At 35.0% G+C, this 15,418-nt stretch overlaps 1 long non-coding RNA gene across 2 annotated transcripts; it reads left to right on the top strand.

Annotated features, from left to right (window-relative positions):
- The first annotated feature begins 7,283 nt into the window (after positions 1–7,283).
- On the top strand, positions 7,284–11,531 carry LOC309477773. Of its 2 annotated transcripts, XR_014198698.1 has the most exons (4): positions 7,284–8,189; positions 8,672–8,728; positions 10,328–10,400; positions 10,479–11,531. It is a non-coding gene; the product is annotated as an uncharacterized lncRNA (long non-coding RNA). The 2 variants fall into 2 exon arrangements; XR_014198699.1 differs by having other exon boundaries at positions 10,328–11,531.
- The last annotated feature ends 3,887 nt before the right edge of the window (positions 11,532–15,418 follow it).

The following is a 15,418-nucleotide window of genomic DNA, read 5'->3' as shown; positions in this document are numbered from 1 at the left end:
GTATAAATCTCAGATTGCAACAGAAAATACCTATTGATACATAACAGTGTTATTTTTCTATTTAATACATTTTCTATTTGTTTATCTATCTATCTATCTATCTATCTATCTATCTATCTATCTATCTATCTATCTGTCTGTCTGTCTGTCTGTCTGTCTGTCTGTCTGTCTGTCTGTCTGTCTGTCTGGATAGATAGATAGATAGATAGATAGATAGATAGATAGATAGATAGATAGATAGATAGATAGATAGATAGATAGATAGATAGATAGATAGATAGATAGATAGATAGATAGATAGATAGATAGATAGATAGATAGATATAGATATATATTCCTTTAAATATAAATATATTAAATATATGCTCGTTCTCTTTTAATATAAGTTGTATCTAATTAAATATTTTATTTAATATATTTCCTATATTTTAATTTTGTAATATGTATGTGTGTAAGAATATATATATATATATATACACACACACACATATACATAGGCCTATGTGTGTGCGTGTGTGTGTGTTTGTGTGTGTGTGTGTGTGTGTGTGTGTGTGTGTGTGTGTGTGTGTGTGTGTGTGTGTGTGTGTGTGTGTGTGTGTGTGTGTGTGTGTGTGTATTCTTACACACATACATATTACAAAATTAAAATATAGGAAATACTTCACATCTCTGAAGTCAAATGAATGGCAAAGCCTTTGTTTTTAAATCCCGAGAAACAGTTTGACCTAATAGAATTGAAATAGGCAGTAATGCAAATACCACCACATGAATATAAGAGACCTGAGGCAGTGACCACTCGTGTCCTGATGAAAATATGATGGGATTTGGGGCAAAAAGCATTAGACATTCGGAATGAGAAACTATCATCCCTCTATCTCTCTGGAAACAGCCGGGAAAAGTCAAGTGCTTCTTTCTGTATCTCTCTTCCTTTCTTTTTCTCTTCCCTTCTCCATTCAGATAGCTTTTTTTTTTATTCTCTCTCTAATGTAGTTTTTTAAGTGTAACAATAAATGTTCAAACTGCTAATTCCTCCCTTCCCCTTTTTTCCTCATCCTTCCCCTCTCTCCCTCTCTCTTTCCCCTGCAAGCTGTCCGTCCTGTCATCCTCTCCCCCTTCCCTTTCTCTCTCATTTGATGTTTCAATCGATGAATAAATGATTGTTTCTATTCTGAGCTGCTCGGTCTGGGAGAAACGGAGAGAGAGAGAGAGAGAGAGAGAGAGAGACTGAACAAAACACAGAGCGAAATAACAGACTCTCTCTGAGCGAAACAATGTGCCGTCATTTGAGCTGAATCAATCTACATCCTAAACAGGGCAAATATTCTGCTCTCCACCTCAGCTCTTCTCTTCTCTTCACATCTGTCATCTCCCAGCTCTTCATCAATCACTCTTTCTCTCACTATTTTCTCTGCCTTCCAGCCTGTTAGTCCACGGATGTTTCACTTGTGGCCCGCGGGCCAAATCCGCCCCGTCAATCATTTTTATACAGCGCTGATACATGAGAGCGCTCGGTGTGCTAAACTCAGCTGGCGTCAATTAGCCGATTGTGGCACATATATCCACACTGTGTTTAAGGTCTTTCTGACCTTAGTTCAGCTATAGTTTCTCATGCATGAACTTTAGCAGAATGTCATACTTTCAATCTAAAAATCACCCTGACACCCCCTCAGTTTTTTAGATCTGGCTCCTGAAATGAATAAGAAGAGCCCTGACATGCACTGAATCCCATTCTATAGCATTAATAGCATTATTCGTAACATTACGAATAGCATTTAATAAATAATGCATTGACTCATATTGGATTGACCCTTCTATGTTTTTTGAACTTTTTGAACACACCAAGTTGATAAAATCAATTAACCTAAGGTTGAATAAACTCTAAAAAGTTCTGAAAATGGTTGCCTTAAATCTTTAGGTTTTGTAAACTTAAATTTCTATGCTAGGAAAACTTTATATTTATTGTCAACTCAATTAAAAATCGTTTGGTGTACTTGGGTAAAAATGTAGACACACAACTTGATTTTTTAAGTTTGTACAACTAATTGACCTTCAAGTTGTCCTGGTTGCCTTAAACTTTTAAGTTTTCTCAACTTCTGATTTGTTTCACAGTGCCAGCTAACAAAAATATGTTGTAAGAATGTTTTGAAAATGTTAATGTAAAATGTTTTTTGAGTGATTTTCTTCAGCAAATTAATACTTTACTTATCTGATTATTTTCTCTTTTGATACCCTATATTACAAAATATGAGTATTCATTAAAATGAATGAGCTCAAAAACAAAAGACTCAAACCATTTAAAGAAATAATAATAATAAAAAAACCTCTAAAATGAGCAATCTGATTGGATAAACAATTAAACTCCACTTTGTTTGTGCTTTGTATCATACTTTGGAAACTGTCCACACTGTACTTCTCATGTAAGTAGAATTATTTAAAATGAGATTCGGCCATACCTCACCCCGCACACACACAGGTTGCCAGATTTCCGAGTGTGATGTCAGGCAGATTGATCTCAGCATTATGACTTTTGCCAGACTGTTGCCTGAGTAACACCTGCTCTCCTCATTATTCACCGGTCTCCAGATTGAGTCTCCTCATGCACCCGTTGAGCGGGATTTCTGGCTCCAATCAGAGAGCAGATGAGAGATGCTGAAATGAGCTGATGTTTATACCACATCTGGATAAAAGCCACGTCCTGAGACGACACTGAACATATACACACACACACCTGTCAGCACTGGACATTAACCTTTGCATATACATTCACATTTAAGACAGGGGTATTCATTAGTGACAGACATCTTTAATCACTGAGATACATATCGCACCATTGGTGCAGAATTTCTAAGACGACGTGTCAAGTAAAATTTTAAAAATGTGTAAATAGACTTTTGTGTCCTGTTTTAAATAAATACATAATGCACACTACTGTTCAAAAGTTTGTGGGCAGTAAGGCTTTAAGCAAGAATACATTAAATTGATCAAAAATGGCATTATGTTACAAAGATTTCTTTAAAAAAAAAAAATTTTTTAATGCAAAATATTAAGCAGCACAACTGTTTTCAACACTGGTAATAATATGAAATGTTTCTTGAGCAGCAAATCAGCATATTATAATGATTTCTGAAGGATCATGTGACACTGAAGACTGGAGAAAATTCAGCTTTGCATCACAGGAATAAATTACATTTTCAAATATATTCTAGTAGAAAACAACTTTTTACTTTTTAATTGATATGCGTTTAATTAGTGTTTGGAAATTAATTTGAACCTTTCATACTGGTAGTCTGTTTAATTGTTACAAATTTGATCTCATTGAATAACATTTTATCTTTCAATCTTCTTACTATGTGCCTGTATATTCCCCATCTGTCCTTCTCATATTGATAGTGTATTTCATCTAAAATCTCATCACTTCACCAAGGGATTGCTCTGCATCTAAACACACACACACACACACACATACACACGCACGCAAGTCTCTTTCTCTCCCTTAATGTGACAGACACAACCATCGGCAGCTATGAATAATCAATGAACTCCATCTGTTCATGGGAGACCTGAGGAAGAGAATGAACTCACACACACCTAATGTCTACATTTCTCTCTACAGATGTGTGTGCGTGCGAGAGAGAGGCTGTAGGCCACATCCTTGTCAGAGCAACTCTATTAGTCAAAAAGACAAGCTGACAACATTAACTGATTAGAATATAATCAAATTTCCATTTCCTGCAAATGAGCTTATTAATCTACAGAGGAAGCAAACATTTACTCCTTATTTTCATATGCAAAGTCTTTTGTGATGTTGTTTGAATGTGAATTGACTCCCTCAGTTAGGTGAACCTTGCACAGTGTGAATGTGTGTGTGTGTGTGTGTGTGTGTGTGTGTGTGTGTGTGTGTGTGTGTGTGTGTGTGTGTGTGTGTGTGTGTGTGTGTGTGTGTGTTGTGCCCTGGGGGTATTGCAATAGCCAATGAGTTTCAAAGGGCAATCAGTAACACTTACAACACTTACAGTATTTCCCTTGACACAAACCAGAGGTGAAAGCATGTGTGTCCGTGCTGATGCAGTTCTGGGATGTTCAATCAAAAGCATTCATCATTGCCAATGGCAAGAGACGCGTCAGAACACACATCAGCTGAAGCTGTCGGACACAGATGGTTCATTAAGATTCCTGAGCATGCACCATCTGACAACAACTCCAAATCATCCATCCTCATCTTAATAACCTGCCAGTTGCCTGTGACACAGTGCATCACCAGATCCTCCTGTCCACCCTCTCTAAACTTGACATCAGACGATCCCCACTTCAGTCTGATTTCACATGAGATCCTGGATATCGAGCATTGTCCACAGTTCTACATTTCCCCAATGAAGGTAATTATTCTGGTTAAGCCAACCAAACAAACAATATAAATAACTAGCTAGCTAACTGACTAACTAGCTATCTAACTAACTAAACAACTAAAATAAACAGATTAACTAATTAAATAAATAACCGACCAAATAAACAACAACTAATGGAATAACTAAATAAACAACGAACTAAATAAATAATAAACAACTAATTGACCAAGTAAAACAACTAAAATGAATAGCTAATTAAATAAATAAACAACTACTAAAACAAATAATGGAATAACTTACGAAATAAACAACTAACTAAAACAACCAACTGACTAAATAAATAAATAAAAAACAAGTAACTAACTGACTAAATAAAAAACAACTAACTAACTAAATAAAAACAATTAACTAAATAAAAAACAACTAACTAAACTGGCTAACTAAAACAACTAACTGACTAAAACAACTAACGGACTAACTAAAACAAATAATGGAATAACTAACTAAATAAACAACTAACTAAAACAACTAATGGACTAACTAAATTAAATAAAAAAAGAACTAACTGACTAACTAGATAAAAAACAACTAACTAAACTGACTAACTAAAATAACTGACTAACTAAAACAACTGACTGAAAAAATTACTAACTAAAATAGCTGACTAACTAAAACACCTAAATGACTCATTAAATAAAACAACTAACTAAAAAAAAAGCAACTGACTAACTAAAACAACTAACTAAATAAAACAACTAAATGACTAACTAAATATAAAACAACTGACTAAACAAACAACTAACTAACTAAATAAAACAACAAGTAATTGATTAACTAGCTAAATAAACAACTAACTGACTAAACAAAAAATTAAAGAACAAACTAAACAACTTAATGAATAACTAAAACTAAATAGACAATTGACTAAAACAATGGTCTAACTTAAAACAACTGACTGACTAACTAAACAACTAACTAAATTACAACTAACTAACTAAATAAACGAATTAAAATAAATGAAAACAACTAACTGACTAAGAAAATAACTAAATGAAAAACAACTAACTAAAACAATTAACTAACTAAACAAACAACTAAGTAATTAAAACAGCTAACTAAATAAAAACATTAAAATAAATAAAATACTAGATTTACTCACTCATACCATTGCTTACAATGTGTTTGCTAATTCTGCTCTAATTTAAATAATAATACATTTTTATTCATGTCCTTCACATTATGTTAAAATATGTGCACACAAAACCAGCCTTGAGTGTATCACTTAGTTGCGTTTTCACCTATTTGTATATTGATGTATGCTAATGTTTTGATGCTTATAAACTCTCACTGTTTTTCTGTGGTGGAAAGAGAGTCCAGCTTTCACGTGATTTACTGAAATTGTAATGAAGCGTCATCAGAGGGAGAATCTATATGCAGTTTATTGATAGTCAAATTCACAAACAGTAGAAGATTGAAGTGGTAAGTGGTGTGCTCAAGTAGTGTGTGTCTAATGAACTGCAGGTGTGTGTGTAATCAGTCCCAGGAATGAGGACTATGGGACTATATGGGAGATAAAGTCCAAATGAGAACCAGTCAGTATTCGGGTGATATCTCCTAAAGAGGTGGTGCGGAAGCTTCACTTGTAAGTCATAACTCTCAAAATAACGTCTGAAGACACACTCGAGGACTCGACTCATATAACCATGAATAAAGTCTTTTATAAAACACAACTAATTTTCACGAACTACACGAATCAGTGTAAAGAAATGAAAATTAGTTTCAGTAATACTGTAAGGTTTGAAACCGATTCTGGCTCATTGGTTTACTCAGTCTCCTCCCTCCTTCCTCACTCCGTCTCCATCCAGCAATGTCTATTTATTCCATCACGACCTTTGACTTCTGTCCGCACTGTTCCGGGGGAACTGCTGATTTCCTTGAGCTCTCTGCTCTCTGTCTCTCTGCAGAGAGCTCTCTGTCAGGCCTGTCCCATAATGCACTGCAGAACTGCCAAATTCTTAGCATGCGGCGATCTGGCTGTCTGTTTCTTAAACTCGAGCAAGAGACACGAAGTCCAAAACTATGAGCCATTTATAAATAAATAAAAACACCTATCCATCTCGGCTAGTTCATGCAAGTACATGTATAACTGACTTATAAAGCTTATAAAACAGCATCACTTTTCGCCTTGTCTTCACCGTTCTCTTCGTTTCTGTTAGTGGCATTGCACCTACTTGGTCTCATTTTCACCTTTCCTTTGATCCTCCAGTCTTTTTAAGTGAAATTAACTGCTCTCCTTTTTTAAAATTATTCTTTCACATTTTTTTTTATCATCACACACTATAGATTTCATAATCTTCTAATTTCCCTTCTCTGAGCATCCTTTGAAACAGAAGTAATGCTATAGTCTAAACTGGTTGTTTCAGAAGGAAATGTTACTTTGTACAGGACAGCACACTTAATGCTGCCTACTGTTTTTTTATTATATATATATATATATTAAAAAAATGATAGCAGGTGAAACAGATTATGCAACAATAAACATTTCAAATAGTTGTACTCTCCAGCATTACTTGTGTTTCAAAGGATGCACAGAGTCAACACTACAAATGTTGATTAATCATCTCAAAAATTTAGATGAAATCGCATTACTTCAGCGATACAATGGTACATGTACGTACATGGCTTACTGGCTCACAGCTGTATCTCAATGTTAAGAAGACAGTCTGTATGTTTTTTTAGCAAAAGCAACACTGTATCTCATTGTGAACCCAATGTCTGTGGAGGTCATTCAAACAGTTACACAGTTTAAATATTTAGGCATTATCATTTAAACATCAAGTGAGAAAGGTAGTGCAAATAACCAAATATAACCTAGCGAACTTTAGGTATATAAGGAACTGTTTGACAACACCTGTAGCAAAGCTATACATGAATACTACACTGTAAAAACTAAAGGAGCCTCAAATATCCTGTCGGATACTCAAGGAACTTCAAAATGTAATTTAAGTGCCTCAAAGCTCTTTCTCCTATAGTAGGGTTACTGGAGGAGCATTGACATTCTTTGAGGTTCTTGCTGGAACTTATGGGATCCTTTAAGCACTTTGTATTTAGTTCAGAGGTTCTGGAGTCACCTTTTCATTACCATGAGACCTCGAAGTGCTTTGGGGGAAAATAGAGGAACTTGAATGCGATAAAAGGGTTATTGGAAGATCTTTTAACATTTAAGTGGTTCCTGGAAGATCTCTTATGTTAAAGCCAGCATCTGGAGGAACCCAATGGTTCTGTGAGGCCAGAATGAGAATATTATTATCCTATTATTATTATTATAGGCTACTTAAGTTTGATTCAGTATAGCCTACATACCCAGGTGAAAAAAGACGTACTATTAAAAATGTACTTGAGTGTGTTTTTAGTAGGCCTACAATACAAATATACTTTAATGCATTTTTAATACATTTAACAGTAGCCTGCGTCTTTTTCACCTGGGTAGCTTACATTTATTTAGTATCTATAGGCCTATTTTGTTGATTAATTTAAACCTTAAACAACAACACTAAATTATAATAATATTAATAAGAAGAATTCATTAATTATTATTGAATAAATAATAGTAATAAAATAATAATTTTTACCTACTTCTTCATAAATTATTATTTGAAGAAGAAGAACTAGGAGGAGAAAGGTATTATTCTGTCACGAAACTGCTGCTATTCCTCTGCTGTCGTCGCTTCAGTGATGCTCGCGCTGCTCGCGCGCAACATAGCTCAGCTGATCGACGTCATCGGGTAACGGCTCCTTCCTCTCATCAAAGCTTCCGCCGTTTGATCGGCTCTCCGTTACAAGGTTTGTAAACTCGCCAAATAAATATAAATACAGAGTCTACTCACTATATATTCAAACACACATATATATAAACTAAATTGATTATACATTACTACTTTTTTACCGTGTTTACCACTCGTTTATTGCACAGTATCTGGTATGAAGGTTTTAGCCGCGATGCGTTGATCTAACGTAAGTTAATGAACAAATGGAAATTATTGACTTATTGTCTTAGATTGATTTAGTCATTCAATTCAACATATTCTGTAAAACTGTGTCTTCAAATTGCTGAGATAGCCTAACTAATGTAGCTGATTCCTGCTGTCGTCATTGGCGTTTGTTATGAATAACAAAAGCAGGTTAATATAGTTTGGTCTGTTTTTGTTTAGCCTAACTTTACTTACTACAGGTGCCCTCATTCTCTTAAATACCATTTTAAAGCCATTTACTGGTCAATAAATATTATGTTGTGAATAATCAGCTTTGTTCTTTTGTTTCCCCAGAACAACCAGTACATTTCTAAAATAATCTGAACATTTCAGAGGCAACATTGAATTACAGTAAGTTACCTATACACCACATGCAAGTACTTTATTACTATGAACTTTCTCTGTGTGAAATTGTATTGTTTGACTGTGTACTTTTTTAATAAGTTATTCTCTGAAAATCTTCCCTCATGCTCTCAAATCTCATTCATGTTACTCAGAAAAATAATATCACAGGTTTGGAGCCAATAATGCTATGCATTTTTTATAGGCTATACCTTAATCATATGCATTTGAATATAAGACATTTGAACCCTGAATTATAACTTAAAGTTTAGTCTTTTTCGACAAAAAAAAGGAAAAAGCTATTATATGACTTCAGAAGACTTACAACACAACCCATAACACATGAGTTGTGAACTCATTGACTATTTTTAGGATCTTTTCTGGGACATTTTTGGAGCTTAACTATTTTTTACATAAATTGTTGCATTGAATTGAACTAGACAAGTGTACATAAGAATAGTTTGAATGAATTACAAAAAAAATGTATGCTTGTGTTTCATGTAAGGAATAATTGACGACAGGCCGTTGAATTATTAGAAAAATAATGCACACCCGAGGTGGTAATGCGGTCACGACGCGAAGCGGAGTGGCCGTTACACCTCGGGTGTGCATTATTTTTCTAATAATTCAACGGCCTGAAGTCAATTATTCCGCTTATACTACAGTTACCACACCTCGAAACATTGTTCAGATTATGTATTTCAAGACGTTTGTAAAGTTTTTGTCATTAAAACGCTCTTGTATGTAGGACTAATTTCTTACGCATCTAATCCCATGCCTTCGTTGCTAATTCCAAAACGTCATTTCAGAGTTAGTAACGGAGGTTAGAGCCGCTGATAGCAGACTAATGCTGGGGACACACGACTAGCTGACACATTCTCTGACTGTTTCATCGACTGCAGCAGATTTTAAACACCGACTTTGAACACAGACTGAACGCGCTGAACACGCGTTTGGACATGATCAGTCATAAGTATCAAATTACATTCATAACCGGCCTTAAAGTGTGTTCCCGGCTTTATGCAGTTATTAATGCAGTTATTAGAGAGAGATGTTGCAATAATGAGACAGAAAAGCATGTGCGTCAATATTATTATTTATTAATTAATTCAATTCGTTTTAATTAATTCGTTCATTCTTTTTTTCTTTCTATTATTGACAGATGACAGACTAGCCAAATAAATGAAACCCAAAGCCCTTTTAACAAGTAGGCCTATCAATAATTATTTATTTGTTAAATTATCTGCAATAAAAATCCGTGCTGCAGGACTATCCATTTATTTAGCCTATATTCAGTTTAATTTTCTATTGATTAGATAGGACTTTATAGTTTATTTATTCAAATTAAACTGCATGTTTCTATTGATTGTGAAGCTAGACATTGAAAATTGCAGATCAAGCGCATGGGGCGAAATGCTTTTTCTTGTTATGAATTGTATCCTATTTTCCGTTATTACAGTTGACTACGCGAAGTGATATGGAACGGTAATGCGGTCAAGACCTGCCTGGAACTACTTTAGCCGTGCGTTTCCCTGAAAATAATGCACACCTTAGAACGTTCGTCAACCAATCAGATTCAAGCATTCAACGGCCCTGTAGTATAAGCAGTGATATTGAATGGTGACGGGTTGCATTATGCCTGAGATCTGCTTTCGGGTTCCACAGACAGAAAGTCAAACAGGTTTGGAACGTCACAAGGCTGAGGAAATTATTTAATAACTTTAATAACCTTACTAACAGTAAATTTTGTACTTTGCAGGGATCTCGGTAAGCTGAAATACAAGTTTGATCAAGAATAAAAATCCTCCTGTAGACCTGAAAATCCCTGAAGTGCCTGGACCATCCACCAGAAAAGAGGAAAAGCAAACAGAAAATGAAGCTGATGCACCTTTTCACTTTTCTAACTCGTTAAGTACCTCACGTGTCCCTTGTGAAGATTTTATAATTGATTGCATTTTATGTTGCAGCGAGTAAAGGTGCATCACATTTGTGAATTTCGTGAAATTACGCAGCAAAAAGACAAAATTGCTGATCGTGTGGATTCTTATTGAAATGACTGAATTCACCAGTGAACATTCACAGAACAACAGATCATTTTACTGCACCTTAACTCTGTTAAAATGGAAAATGTTTTCTGCTCGTTGTGACATAAGGAATACTGTTTCCGGGTCGAAGCCTCTACTTCTACTTCCTCTACCTTGTTTCTAGATATTGAGAATACTCAACAACCATTTATGGGAACTGTTGATTCAAGTCACACATTTAAGCTTTTCAAAAGGCATAGTGTACATTTCAGTCTCCAGTCTCACGGCATCCCAGACTTCAACATTTTATGATTCAAAATAGCTGAATAACTAAACCATCTGAGATTTCGGAATAGAGATAAAGGTTAGGATCCTAATTTTCAGGAATATTACAGCACAATGAGTGTATATTAGCACTGTTTGTTTGTTTTTGTCATCTGATAGAGCTTTTGGACTTGGAAACAGTGACGTCAGACTTAACAAGCGGACTGAAACACATGTTTTAAAATTAAGTGAAGATGGACATTTTTAATTAGTCAAAATTGTAATTTTTTACATTGATTTATTACATGGAACATGTGTTTTCCATGCATTTTGTTGAGATGTCTTTTCTTGTGTAGCCTATTATATACACATGGTTGATTATTCATGTTACTTATGTATTATACTATTTTTTGTGTGTGTGTGTATTCATTGATATTAATCTATTACTAGCTTTTTTTTTCAAGTGCATGGAAGTGTATGTATTAAAATGGATCTAAAATATGTAATAAACAATTCTTATTTTGTATTTGGTTCAGTTTGTTTATTATAATAGAAGTTAATGGTGGTAACCATAGTAACAACATGAAATTAATTTAATACAAATAAAATAAAATTGAAATTTGGTTCCTGGAGGCACCCACACAGTGCCTTATATAAGAGTTCCTCAGGAAACCTGTGTGGTTCCTCAGAGAACCGCCCCTTTTTAAAGGGTGCCTAGAGGATCTACAGACGGTTCCGCCGGTGTGGCAAAGTGAAGAACCCCAAAAGGTTCCTCCAGGCACCTTTTATTTTTACAGTGTATGATAATTCCTCACCTAACATATTGTATGACAAGCTGGACCCAGGTATGTAGCACAACACTAAGGCCTATTTTATCACTTCACAAACAAGCACTTAAAGTACTGGACAAAAAACCCAAACTTTACCACCACTGTAGCATTCTTAACCTACTCAGTTGGGAAAATATTTTAAAACACAGTGATGCATGCCTAATCTTTAAGATCATTAATGGGAAGGCTCTCCCACCACTCTGCACTTTTATACAGCAGAAGTCATCTAGCAGCAGAACCACAAGGTCTGCCTTAAGAGGGGACTGTGTAGTCCCTCTTAGGTCCAGTTCCTTTGGCCAATTATGCTTTTCTGTGAGAGCCTCGTCTAAACTATGGAACCAATTGCCAGTGGACATTAGAAATTCCACCTCACACCATACATTCACACACCATCTTAAGGACTGGCTTTTGAGCATACAAAAATGTGAACACCTCTAATAATAATTAATGTATGTCTGCCTCTATACTTTAGCTGTCCTGTAACCTGTATGATAGATAGATGGATAGACTTTACTTTATTACTTTATTAATTCCTTAACAGCTGTACAGTTATGTTATATGTTACATGTTATATGTTTTATGATTTTATGTTTTAATGGAGCCAGTGCTATGGCATTATGTTTTATTGTTGTATATCAATTGCTGTGTGATTTAATATGTTCTTCTTTTTTAGCCATCATGTGCCTAGTATAACATCTTGCCAATGGACTACAGTAGAAAATGAGCCTGCTGGCTAACACTGGCACATTTACAGAAATGTTGATTAATGTGCACTGTCCTTAAATAAATAAATGAAATTAAATGAAAATACAATTATTTAAAATTATTAATCCAGTTACAAGTTAAAATGTTTTAAAGAGGACCTATTATGATTTTTTTTTTTTTACATTTTCACCTTTCTTTAGTGTGTAATGTTGCTGTTTGATCATTAAAAAAGGTCTGCAAAGTTACAAAGTCACTCCAGCGGGAGTTATTCTCTATATCAGTGTCACTGTTTCTGAACTCCCAGAAACGCCTCCATCCATTGTAGTCTTGAGTTTCTTCAGGGAACGAACACGTCACAATATTCCTCATTTAAATAATTCCCGCACAAGGCATATGTAAAATAAAGGGGGCGGGGCCTGGTTGAGTTAGTTAGTAGTGTGTTGAAACTTACGGTAAGGTATGACATTTCTGAAACACACTTAAAGCGGCTGACCAATCACAATACACTGATCCAGCCGGCCAATCAGAGCACATTGTGCTTTTCAGAAGGAGGGGCTTCATAGAGACAGGAACTAAACAGAGCGTTACTGACAGACTGGGAAGAGAGGAGCTGTAACAGTGTAAAATATGTGAAAAATAATGAATTTTTAAACTTTCAAGCATGAAAACCTATTCAAGTAAAGCCCCAAAACAGCATAATAGGTCCTAAAAATAAACAATGTCTTGAAAAATGATTAAAATAAATAAATAAATCAATCAATCAAGGTGTGTGTGAGATACATACAGTATATAAAGCTATATTATACTAAAATTGTGTGGTGATATGCTATTCTGAGGCTTATTTTCTCTTGCCTTGGGCTCCATTACCCATCATCCTCTTGTACTGACCCCTCTTGCTATTGTAGTAGCAGATTTAATGTTATACAACATGTATTTCTGTAAACTGCGGCAGGTCGACAAGGACAAAAACAAGCTTTGTTTCTCTATTCAAAATCTTCTTTGTTGCTATTTGCATACACAACAGATCTGACCAAATGCAAGGAAGAAAATTGAAATAGAGTAAACCTTGAACATGTTGCTGTATCAACATTTTAAATTATGAACAAATAAATGATTAATATATTTCTTTCAGCGCTGGTTCCCTTAAGAACTCTCACCTCACAGGTTTGATTCAGTTCACAAAATTTTGCTCTTAGAGATACTGTAGAAGAATGAATGTTTTGATTTTCTATTTGAAGAATAAAAACATTGCAGAGAACGAGTGAGACTGTAATAACAGAGCTAGGAGAAGAAGAGAGAGTCTGAAAAGAACAAAAGAGTAGGACAGACAGTGAGTCAGCAGAAAGTCTTACTATCCCGAGGTCTTTTCACAGCTGTAACAAGGACATATAAAATCCTGAGCTTCTCGTTCTCTCTCAGATGGATTTTTAATAAGCCGCGGAGATGTAAGTGTGAGACGGCTGCCGAAGGTCACGCAGGAAGTCCACAGTCACAATCCAGGAAACCAGGAGAAGAACTAGAGAAAAAAAAACACATTTGGACATTTAAAATGCAGAACTGTCTTTGAATTATATAAAATCAAACCTGCTGAGAACACTGTAAAAATAAAAGGTGCCTGGAGGAACCTTTTGGGGTTCTTCACTTTGCCACACCGGCGGAACCGTCTGTAGATCCTCTAGGCACCCTTTAAAAAGGGCCGGTTCTCTGAGGAACCACACAGGTTTCCAGAGGAACTCTTATATAAGGCACTGTGTGGAACCACTGTGGGTGCCTCCAGGAACCAAATTTCAATTTTATTTTATTTGTATTAAATTAATTTCATGTTGTTACTATGGTTACCACCATTAACTTCTATTATAATAAACAAACTGAACCAAATACAAAATAAGAATTGTTTATTATATATTTTAGATCCATTTTAATACATACACTTCCATGCACTTGGAAAAAAAAGCTAGTAATAGATTAATATCAATGAATACACACACAAAAAAATAGTATAATACATAAGTAACATGAATCATCAACCATGTGTATACAATAGGCTACACAAGAAAAGACATCTCAACAAAATGCATGGAAAAAACATGTTCCAAGTAATAAATCAATGTAAAAAATAACAATTTTGAATAATTAAAAATGTCCATCTTCACTTAATTTTAAAACATGTTTCAGTCCGCTTGTTAAGTCTGACGTCACTGTTTCCAAGTCCAAAAGCTCTATCAGATGCCAAAAACAAACAACAAACAGTGCTGATATACACTCATTGTGCTATAATATTCCTGAAAATTATGATCCTAACCTTTATCTCTATTCCGAAATCTCAGATGATTAGTTATTCAGCTATTTTGAATCATAAAATGTTGAAGTCTGGGATGCCGTGAGACTGGAGACTGTGATGTACACTATGGCTTTTGAAAAGCTTAAATGTGTGACTTGAATCAACAGTTCCCATAAATGGTTGTTGAGTATTCTCAATATCTAGAAACAAGATAGAGGAAGTAGAAGTAGAGGCTTCGACCCGGAAACAGTATTCCTTATGTCACAACAAGCAGAAAACATTTTCCATTTTAACAAGAGTTAAGGTGCAGTAAAATGATCTGTTGTTCTGTGAATGTTCACTGGTGAATTCAGTCATTTCAATAAGAATCCACACGATCAGCAATTTTGTGTGGTGCTACATTGCATCGCTACACTGCTGACAATGGTCAATGGACATTTTTGCCTGCGTAATTTCACGAAATTCACAAATGTGATGCACCTTTACTCGCTGCAACATAAAATGCAATCAATTATAAAATCTTCACAAGGGACACGTGAGGTACTTAACGAGTTAGAAAAGTGAAAAGGTGCATCAGCTTCATTTTCCTGTTTGC

This window comes from Leuciscus leuciscus, assembly GCF_965113295.1.
Source record: "Leuciscus leuciscus genome assembly, chromosome: 16".
Lineage (NCBI taxonomy): Eukaryota > Metazoa > Chordata > Actinopteri > Cypriniformes > Leuciscidae > Leuciscus > Leuciscus leuciscus.
The sequence above is the reverse complement of the archived record's forward strand: the minus strand, read 5'-3'. Positions and strand labels throughout refer to the sequence as shown.